This window comes from Triticum aestivum, chromosome 1A (assembly GCF_018294505.1).
Source record: "Triticum aestivum cultivar Chinese Spring chromosome 1A, IWGSC CS RefSeq v2.1, whole genome shotgun sequence".
NCBI lineage: Eukaryota > Viridiplantae > Streptophyta > Magnoliopsida > Poales > Poaceae > Triticum > Triticum aestivum.
Genome location: NC_057794.1, coordinates 406,149,636 through 406,161,248, shown reverse-complemented (window position 1 = coordinate 406,161,248; position 11,613 = coordinate 406,149,636). Strand labels below are relative to the sequence as shown.

The 11,613-nt window shown below is 47.4% G+C and overlaps 1 pseudogene; it reads right to left on the bottom strand.

The window, feature by feature from the left end:
• The window catches only part of LOC123186894 (uncharacterized), a 34,607-nt pseudogene that overhangs the window by 21,860 nt on the left and 1,134 nt on the right, over window positions 1-11,613 (bottom strand).

Sequence of the window (11,613 nt, the reverse complement as noted above, 5' to 3'; positions counted from 1 at the left end):
TGCAGCTAAGCCTCCGAGTGGGAGTCTGGCTCGCCACTCGGTAGGATTTTTAAACACTTAGGCGAGCACTGGGCTGTAGCTAAGCCTCCGAGTGGGAGTCTGGCTCACCACTCTGTAGGATTTTTAAACACTTAGGCGAGCACTAGGCTGCAGCTAAGCCTCCGAGTGGGAGTCTGGCTCACCACTCGGTAGGATTTTTAAACACTTAGGCGAGCACTGGGCTGCAGCTAAGCCTCCGAGTGGGAGTCTGGCTCGCCACTCGGTAGGATTTTTAAACACTTAGGCGAGCACTGAGCTGCAGCTAAGCCTCCGAGTGGGAGTCTGGTTCGCCACTCGGTAGGATATTTTTTTACAAACTTAGGCAAAACGGATTCGCAGCTAAGCCACCCACTGGGGGATTTCACACGCAAAAAAAAGCAACAACAATTATAGGAAAATTTGTAACACTCTTGTCTTTGATAAATAGACTACAGAAGTTTTTCTTATTACATCTCATCCGAGTGAGAATTCAAGTGTGAAAGGGGCGGAGCAGTTCTGCATTCCAAGCTCGTGGCTCATCGATCTGGCGATCGACATTGTAAAGGTGATACGCTCCATTGTGGAGGACTCTGGTGACGATGAAGGGACCTTCCCAAGTAGGAGCGAGCTTGTGTGGTTTCTGTTGATCCACTCGGAGGACCAAATCTCCTTCTTGGAAGGCTCGACTCTTCACATTTCTGGCATGGAATCAACGCAAGTCTTGCTGATAAATGGTCGATCGGATCATAGCCATTTCTCTTTCTTCTTCCAGGAGGTCGACTGCGTCTTGCCGGGCTTGTTCTGCTTCATCTTCGGTATAAAGCTCGACTTGGGGTGCATTGTGAAGTAGATCACTCGGCAGGACTGCTTCCGCTCCGTAAACCAGAAAGAACGGAGTTCTTCCAGTCGACCGATTCAGGGTAGTCCTCAATCCCCACAGGACCGACGGAAGCTCGTCGACCCAAGCGCCTGCTGCGTGCTTGAGATCACGCATCAGCCGAGGCTTTAGTCCTTTGAGAATCAGACCATTTGCCCTTTCTGCTTGTCCATTCGACTGGGGGTGGGCGACCGATGCATAGTCGACTCGTGTGCCTTGAGAGGCGCAAAAAGCTCTAAACTTGTCTGAATCAAAGTTTGACCCATTGTCGGTGATGATGCTATGCGGGACTCCATATCTGAATGTTAACTCTCTGACGAAACTGATAGCAGTGCAAGCATCACGATTCTTGATAGGCTTAGCTTCAATCCATTTGGTAAACTTGTCGACTGCCACAAGCACATGTGTGAAACTGCTCCTGCCTGTTCTCAATGGGCCAACCATGTCCAGTCCCCAAACAGCGAAGGGCCAGATGAGTGGAATGGTCTTCAGGGCTGATGCAGGCTTGTGCGACATGTTGGAGTAGAACTGGCACCCTTCACACTTGTCGACTATCTCTTTTGCCATTTCATTCGCTCTTGGCCAGTAAAATCCCGCTCGGTATGCTTTAGCCACAATGGTCCGAGAGGACGCATGAGGACCACAAGTCCCCGAGTGGATACCATCAAGGATTATCTGACCTTCTTCTGGTGTTATACACTTCTGACCGACTCCAGTCGCGCTTTCTCTATACAACTGTCCCTTTATGACTGTAAAGGCCTTGGATCGATGGACGATCTATCGAGCCTCTTCTTCGTCCTCCGGGAGTTCCTTTCTCAGGATATACGCGATGTACGGTATCGTCCAGTCAGGGGTGATTGCCAAAACTTCCATGATTAGGTCGACCACTGCCGGAATTTCAACTTCAGTCGGATCTGTGGCACTCTTTGGCTGCGGGGCTTCATCTGTAAAAGGATCTTCTTGGACTGATGGCGAGTGGATGTGTTCCAAAAACACATTGCTGGGGATGGCTTCTCTCTTGGAGCCTATTTTTGCCAAATCATCAGCCGCTTGATTTTTCAGTCGGGGATGTGATGAAGCTCTAACCCCTCGAATTTCTTCTCTAACTTTCTCATTGCATTGCAATAACCAGTCATAGCTGGACTTCTGATGTCCCATTCTTTCATCACCTGATTAACCACCAAATCTGAGTCGCCATAGACCATGAGGCGACGGACGCCGAGTGAAATGGCCATGCGCAACCCATACAAAAGTGCTTCATATTCTGCTTCGTTATTGGAGGAATTGAAGTGAATCTGGAGAACATATCTGAGCTTATCTCCTCGGGGGGAAACCAATACTACCCCAGCACCGGAACCATTCAGCATCTTAGATCCATCGAAGAACATGGTCCAGTGCTCCGAGTGAACTTGAGTCGGAAGTTGCTGTTCGATCCACTCGGCGACGAAATCTGCAATTGCTTGGGACTTGATAGCTTTATTTGCCTCAAACTTGATATCTAGGGGAAGAAGTTCAATCGCCCATTTGGCCACTCGACCAGTTGCATCTCTGTTGTGCAAAATCTCTGATAGTGGAGCATCGTTGACGACTGTAATGGAATGACCAGAGAAGTAATGTGCAACCTTCTTCGTGGTCATATAAATCCCATATACAAGCTTCTGGTAATGAGGATATCTTTGCTTTGAAGGAGTCAAAACTTCAGAAACATAATATACTGGGCGCTGAACTTTGAAGGCCTTTCATTCTTCCTGCTCGACCGTAAGTACTGTACTGACAACTTGTCCTGTGGCTGCAATATAAATCAGCAAAGGCTCCATGCTGATTGGGGCAGCAAGCACCGGCTAGGTGGAGAGCAGAGCTTTGAGCTCCGTAAACGTTGCATCAGCTTCTGGAGTCCACTCGAACTTGTCGGACTTCTTCATCAGTCGGTAAAGAGGCAATGCCTTTTCACCGAGGCGAGAGATGAATCGACTTAAAGCGGCCAAGCATCCTGTAAGCTTCTGGACGTCATGCACACGCACAGGACGTTTCATCCGGAGTATAGTACCAATTTTTTCAGGATTGGCGTCGATTCCCCGTTCGGAAATGAGAAAACCGAGTAACTTCCCACCTGGAACTCCAAACGTGCACTTTGATGGATTGAGCTTGATATCATACCTCCTGAGGTTGGCAAAGGTTTTAGCAAGGTCAGTCAGCAGGTCGGAACCCTTCCGTGACTTGACCACAATATCATCCATGTATGCCTCCACATTCCGACTGATTTGAGTGAGCAAACACTTCTGAATCATCCTCATGAACGTGGCCCGGCATTCTTGAGGCCGAACGGCATGGTGACATAACAGAAGCACCCGAATGGAGTGATGAAAGCTGTTTTGATCTCGTCGGGCCCGTACAGACGGATCTGATGGTACTCGGAATAGGCGTCTAGGAAAGACAAACGCTCACATCCCGCAGTCGAGTCGACTATCTGGTCGATGCGGGGGAGAGGAAAATGATCTTTCGGGCAGGCCCGATTGATATGCTTGAAATCAATGCACATGCGAAGTGACTTGTCCTTCTTGAGGACCATGACAACATTGGCAAGCCACTCGGAGTGGAAAATTTCTCGGATGGACTCCGCTGCTAAGAGCCGAGCCACCTCCTCGCCAATGGCCTTCCTCTTCTGGACGGCGGACCGTCGAAGATGTTCTTTCACAGGTTTAAATTTTGGGTTGACTCGTAGACGGTGCTCAGCCAGCCCCCTGGGAACTCTAGGCATGTCCGCAGGCTTCCATGCGAAGATGTCCCAGTTCTCACGGAGGAACTGGATGAGCGCTTCTTCCTATTTGGAGTCGACCGTCGTTGAGATGTGAGTCGGAGCAGCGTTTGGATCGGTCGGGTGAATGTGAACTGCCTTCGTTTCACCGGACGACTGAAAAGCTAATTCTGAAGCAGGCTTCTTAGCTCGTAGCAACTCACTCGGATCTGCAGTCTTCTGATACTCTTGCAGCTCGACCACCGCCATCTGAGCGTCAGCAATCTTTGAGCCTTTCTGAAAACACTCTTCTGCTTTCTTCCGATTGCCTGTAACAGTGATCACACCTTTGGGACCAGGCATCTTCAATTTGAGATACACATAACATGGTCAAGCCATGAAGCGTGCATAAGCTGGCCTGCCCAAAATAGCGTGATAAGCACTTTGGAAATCCACAACTTCGAATGTCAACTTTTCCTTGCGGTAATTCTTGGAATCACCGAAAACCACATCAAGAGCAATTTGGCCGAGTGACTCGGCTTTCTTCCCAGGAATGACTCCATGGAAACTCATGTTACTGGTGCTGAGCCTGGACATCGGAATGTCCATCCCTTTCAATGTTTCTGCATACAGTATGTTCAAACCGCTGCCTCCATCCATCAGGACTTTGGTCAGTCGAGTGCCTTCGACAACTGGGTCGACCACCAGAGCTTGCCTCCTAGGGGTGGCAATGTGCGTAGGGTGATCAGACTGGTCGAATGTGATGGCAGTCTGGGACCACTTTAGATAATTGGGTGTTGCCGGAGCAACCATATTTACCTCACGGTTAATAACCTTCAGTCGACTTTTGCTCTCAACATCAGCAAAAATCATCAGGGTGAATTGACCTGGGGGTACCCATCGTCACTATCTTCCTTGTCCTCAACTTTGTCCGACTCCTTTTCCTTATCTTTGGACTGCTTGCCCTGAAACTGCTGGATCAGAAGCCGACACTGTCGAGTGGTATGCTTTGGGTAAATGAGTTTACCCTCTTCATCTTTCTTGGTGTGGATGTGACACGGTAGATCCAAAACATCATTTCCATCTTGGTCTTTAACTTTCTTGGGGTTCCAAGGTCCTTTGGGTTTTCCCTTAAATTTTCCCTGGGTTACGGCCAGGGCCTCCCCAGGAGCGGCTGGCTCGGCTTTCCGCTTCTGTTTCCGACTGGAATTTCCTCTGGTTTCCTGGGCGACTGCTTTATGCTTGCCACTCCGGAGTCGATCCTTATCTTCACCATTAGCGTATTTGGTGGCAATCTCCATCATCCGATTCAGAGACATCTCTCCGGTTCGATCGAACTTCAGATTCAATTCTCTGTACTTAACGCCTTCTTTAAAGGCACAAACTGCTTGATGATCTGGTACAACTGTGTGATGCAATGTGATCCACCTCTTGATGTAATCCCTTAGAGTTTCATTCGGTTTCTGCACACAAGACCACAATTCTGTAAGGCCTGCATGTCGCTTGCATGTTCCTTCAAATGTGGTGACAAACACTCGGGAGAGATCCTCCCAAGTGTAAATGCTGCTGGGTGCTAACTGATTCAGCCACGCTCTGGCCGAGCCTTCTAACATGAGAGGCAGGTGCTTCATGGATACCTCATCGTTCCCACCGCCGATCTGGACAGCCACTCGGTAATCTTCAAGCCAAGTATCGGGCTTGGACTCACCGTTGAACTTACTACCTCCAGTCTCCAACCTGAAGTTGGGAGGAATTGCAGCGGCTCTGATGGCTCGACTGAAACACTCTGGCCCTGAAACATGTACTCTGCTACTGGTAGGCGCATCTCCGTCGTGGCCTTCTCGGTGAGCTCTATTCCTATCGATCAAACCTTGAACGAGAATGGATCTCGCATTAAAGCCTGGTTCCCTGGGGTCGACTGGAATTCTCCGCCCAACACTATGAGGGCGCCTGTCCACATGCTGTCGAGGCACATATGATCCACTCCTCGGGGGAGGGGTTGGCACTCGTCGATCATCACGATCGAATCGGTGATCATACTGCTCATTCCTTCTGTACTGATCACGCCGGTCTCCACGTCCCTCACGCCTCGGAGGCGATCTTGGGCTGTGAGCCAACTGGACTGTATCCGCTGCAACGGATCGACTGTGGATCATGTTCCGCGACTGAGAAACAGCGGAATTCTGGTCTCCCGCTGCCCGGAGCAACGCTCTGATTTGCAACAAGCCTCTGCCAGCCTCTGACTGGGAGGGCTGAACCGACTCTGCTATACGGGCCGCAGCCGCCAAATTCTGAATCGGAGTACGATATACCTGCGGGGCGGAAAGAGTTGACGTCGACTGGATTCTGGAGCCCATTGACGCGCTCGCTCGTCGAGTATTCGCTGGAGATTCTCCAGTCGAGTGCGCTCGGCCAAGGTAGCCAAGCGCGCGTCCTCCAAGGCTCGGGCCTCGGGGGTTTCTCCAACGATAGGAGTGTGGAGTGCATCCATGTTCCGGCGGCGAAGTTCCTCCCGCTGCAACGACGTGAGAGGCTCGGGGAGATACTCCTCATGAGGACGCGACGGGTCGCCCCCATCCACGCCTCCGTCAGCGCGGGGGAAACCGGGAGGACTGTGTGGCCCATCGATCACCAGAACCTCTGCAGCTGGGTCACTGCTGTCGCATTCGGATGCGGTCTCTGCGGAGCCAGTCGACAGGTCGAACAGGCCATAGAGGGATTCGTCGGGCTCGATTGCCGTGACTTGTGGGATGGCCGACTGGTGGGCCACCGCATGCCTCACCCACCTCTGAAGCCTCGACCGACCGGAGCGCTTGCGCCGGCAAGAAACAGGGCGGGGAGATGCCACGGGAGGCGACCGATACTGGGTCGACGGCTGCCGTAGGAGGACACCACGGACGCATGCACGAAAGTGTGTCGCCTCGCGGACGGGGAGCGCGTCGACGTCGAGTGGAGCCTCCTGAAGCCAAGCGGAGTCGTCGGCGATGAACGTGAGCGCGCCGAGACAGATCTCGCGGCCCTCCACCAAGGCTCCGCCCGAAACCATGATCAAGGAGATCGGAAAAAATCGCAACTTCTCAAACTAGGCGCTAAGACTCCTAGCCCCAAGGTGGGCGCCAACTGTCGTGGTTCTAACTCTGACAGTGATGTAGGGGGGTATGTATGGAGAGTCTAGATCTTAGCTATGGAGGAGTTGTAAGCACACGAGGATTACGAGTTCAGGCCCTTCTCGGAGGAAGTAACAGCCCTACGTCTCGGTGCCCGGAGGCGGTCGACTGAATTATGTGTGTATGAATAACAGGGGTGCCAACCCTTGATACTGAGGAGGGGGTGGCTTATATAGAGTTCGCCAGGCCCCTCCAGCCCTCAGTAATGCAAGGTTTAAAGTACATTAAGACTGGGGGTTACTGGTAACGCCCCTAATAAAGTGCTAGGATGACCATAAAAGCTACTTAATGACCGACCGTTTGCGTGCAGGGTGACTTTAGATATCCTGGCAGTCGAGTGGTTGGAATTTGGTCTAGTGATTGCTTCGTGGTCGAGTGTCTTGAATCTGTCGAGTGGGATACCTCCAAGTCGATTGAAAGGTGACTTCTTCTAGGGATGTCCTTGGGTAGGGTACTTAGGACAGGTCCATGCCCCTATCCTAGGTACATAGCTTCATCAACCCCTGGTCCAGGACACCATCATATGTCATTGACAAATAATAATTTTTACAACTTATGACCACATCTTGGTTACTCGAGTGTGTTCGGTCGTGTGTCATTGTGTTGCGGGTAAGGGGAGGAAGGAAATGATAGCATGTGCGGGGTATTTAGGTGTCCACACATTGATATGCACACATTTGAAGGTATCTCAAGAATGATGTTCAAAATAGTTGCGTCGTCACGTTGCCCTCTTGTTGCTGGGGTATACTGGATGCATCGGCGTACAAGGAGGACACCGTTGCAACCGTTTGGTTCTTTCCAGAAGAGGACACTTTGTGACGACAAAACGAATCATGAAAACTAAAGCAAGTTCCGTTTACTAGGCCGAAGCTGATGGCAGTTGTCTATGTGTGAAAGTCCTGGCTCTTCAACTATGTATATGCTTCAGATAGGAGCCACCCATCCCAAAACCAGAGAAGGTACAAGATGAAAAACTCATAATCGAATTAAAAACCATCACATGGATTTTATAAAGAAGCCAACATGAATATATTTTTCTAACCTACGGAACCTCCTTACCTCGGTTGCCTCTTCCGAGTTCGACGATGATATCTCATCATTGCAGTACTTTCGACCTAAGACGGCACCGACAACAGGTATCTCACCCACAGTTGGACGTTCTCCTCATGGTACGCATATTGACTTCTCCCCGCTGAGACCCAACTCGACCACAACGCACACTTTATTTGGTCCTCCAAGGTACCTATGAAGATACAGATCTTCAAGTGGCTACTATTCCGAGATCGTCTCAACTAGGAGGCTAACCTACTTCGCAAGAGTATCGTCCACGACTGCGCCTACCTCACCTGTGATGACCCCTTCGAGGCGTGCTATACCTAGTAGTTGTGCATTTCTGAACATGCCTAGCATTGCATGCGCCAACTTTCTTCGACCTTATATGGGAGCGACTAGTATAGAATCTGAGCTTACAGTGCAAAAATAGAAAAAAGTGACATGGGCCGTCGGATTAGAAATCGATGGCACATATTCTGGGGTGTGGGATCTGTACTCACGGTCACAAAAGTTTGTGCAGAAAGGTCCCCCGATTCTGAATAATTATGTGCAAACGACTGAACCCTCTCGCACATCTCCGTTCTCTTTGCCGGCTGTGGCGGCGATCCAGATCCGGCGGGAGGCCGCCGCCGTGCGTGGCCCCTCCCCTAACTACTCCGCCACCCAGGCCGTCTGGATCCACTTCCGGGCACCCCGACGTCGCGCTCCACATCATCGTCTCGGCCACATCCAGCTCTGCCACGGTCTGCTCCACAGGAGCACCACCCGACCTTCACCGTGCTGGACTATATGACGGGTTGGTGACTGGTCGGAAGTCCCACATCACGGACGTGTTCGCGATGACGCAGATCGACGGCCGCATGTGCCAGGTCCTCGATCACCATGGTGAGGGACTCATTATGAGATGATGCTTATGTTCGTTGAATTCCTATTTTATAACATTTTTTAGTTTTTTAATTGTTAGCTTCCTATATGCGTGTCTATGTTTGATCTATTCATTCCGGATCCAGCAATAGCATGCTGATTAGTGCATGATTTAGTTGTGGTAATGTGTATTCTACTGGCTGATGACAAGCTTGGTGTATCACTGTTGAACTGCTTTCCAATCAGCCAAAGTGATGGAAATTTGAGCTTCCCCAGTCCAGGGGTTATTTAGACTTGCTCTACTGTTAAATAAACCGAAACACTTCCAGAGTTCTTTAGATGTTTTCCCTTCTCTGTAGCAACTAGTAAGACATTGGTTTTATATAAAGGAAACCAGAGAGGGGGGCTCTCTCTTTTTCTTCAAAAGAAAGATGTGATACTGTATCAAAAAACACATAGGTCTAAAGATTACACAAACTAAAATTGGCCATCATTACCATCTCCTTTAACCATCTTAAACAATGCCCAAACTCTTGATTTTCTATACAGAAAGGGAATATGTACCAACTACCAATACTTCACACAATAGATACTTGTCCATGTTTATTAGTCAAGTTTTGATCTTGGTCAAGTACAATGTTATTACTCTGTTAAAAATTGGCGCTGATGCTCTAGTAAGTCTGACAAGCAAGTCATATTGGGATGTATGAGATGTGACAATAGACTTCTAGCTTTATATGCTCCACGGAAATGCATCATTTGTATGATAGCGGTGTTCCGTGATGCAAGGACATGCTCTAAGAATAATATAACACAAGAGTGGAGGTTTGCACTTCTTGCTTTGAAGACTACCATTTATGCACGCCATCAAATTATTTGTTTACTATTGATTTAGAATAATAATTTGCATCTGTCAAACATTCATAAAGTATGTCCTTCAGCTCATAAGTTTGAGCGATGAGGGTTACTTGCCTTTAAATCAATGCTCGGTTGCAATTTTCTTATTCTATACAAGCATTACGGAATCATACTGTTATGGTTGATTGGAAGTCAGGTGAACTTGATATTGAACAAAACAATTAAGAGTTGGAACTTGTAACAACATCAAATTACACCTTCACTTTTCTGATGATACAAGTGATCGGTCATTGTCAAGCTTTGAATATATTTTGCCATATGGTATTCTTGTTCTTTTCTCTTCACTGGTCTGCCATACGTTTTTGTGATGCAGCATTCTAACAAGGCTCCACTCATTTATTGTAAGATGTTACATTTTCCTCATCTACGAGTTAGAAAAAAAACTTAACACCCATTCTTAATTGTGAAGCACACACATGATTAGGACATGAACTGGTATTCAAGCCTAGAAATTTGTATTATTAATATTAAATACTTTTTAAGCACTACACCTCTGTTGCAGGCAATTTTTTGGGTTATTCTACTGATGTTGGTATTTCACTTGCAAAGGATGTAACACTCTGGTCAATGTTTTCAGTTCTGACAATCTTACTTAATTTTCATGCTAGTCACCTAAATGTACTATTCTAGTGGTTAAAGTACAACATATATGCTTGTTACAGCTTGCTCTGTTTTTCTCCCTTACAACCATTTAGTCTACCAATGAACATAATTATTTTCAATTTCTTTCCTTCTGATGTGAACTATAATTTTTTTTCTTCATTTGTCTTCATTTGTAGATGGATGATGCTTTAACTACCAGAAGCATCAGGAGTACATATGGAGAGAAGAAGCGCTTAGCATAGGCTTCCCTTGCTTACAATTGCAGGAGCAAAACTCATTTGTCTGCATGATAATTTAAATCCTTTGTTGTCGGTCATGTGCTATAAATGGTCCTGTCATGTTAATCAGGCCATGTATATGGATCAGAGTGGACCAGAAATAGAATACCTTGTGAAATTCATTTTCGCCATCCTATTGAGATGTGGGTGTTTATTACTAGAGAAGCTTAATGTTGACTTTAATTTAGTGTTGCATAATAGTTATAAATGAATTTAGTAGTTTTCTTGTTTAATTGCTAGAGCCCTCTACATTTATCAAGATATATGTTCATTGTATTTACTTCAATCATTTCGATCATTGCGGCATTTCTGTTGCTTGGCTGTGAAGATTAAGCAACAAGACTGGCAAATATAGTTTGTAATAAGTTTAGAAGGTGCTCACCAAGTCTGGAATAAATTATTATTTTTGCCTTGAGGGACAGTTTTCTTTCTGCCATATCTGTTTTGTTTTCTAAACATAAGTTTGGCCTGTACATTTAGTTCTTAATTTTTAGAGAGAACATGTACGTTGAGTTGTGCTTGAACCTTAAAGGGGATGGGTCAACTTTCTCACGTACTGAAATATTGACAAGCTTCTAGGAGGATGACATCAACGTTGTGCTAATTTGGAAATGGACGAGTGACTTGAGGTTGTAACTGTAAAAGTCATGTTTTATATTCAAGTGTTGGTAGGGGGGTTTTCGTGAAATGGACATTAAGTGGGAACATGCCCCTCCACCAGAATCTGTACCATTGATCTCTAATCCAGTGGCTCAGGTTGCTTTTTCTATTTTTGCACTGGGAGCTCAGATTCTATACTAGTCACTCCCACCTTATATGGGATGTGCAACACCCCGCAGGCCTCGACCACGACATTTAGGCAACAGTAGCCCTCGCCATCCTATGGAAGGTTGGGACACCCACTCGGGTTTTCTGATAATTAGAAACATTATCTCTGATTTTTCATATTGGATCCGTAGGTTTAGATCACAATAACACAAGATTGATACCATGTCACGCTGTATGTACCTCTCCTCGTCCGCTATTGCTAATCTATAAACTACCTTTTTAAGTAATGATCAAAAAATAAAGAAAATAGTGCCATCTCGAAAGAAAACAAAA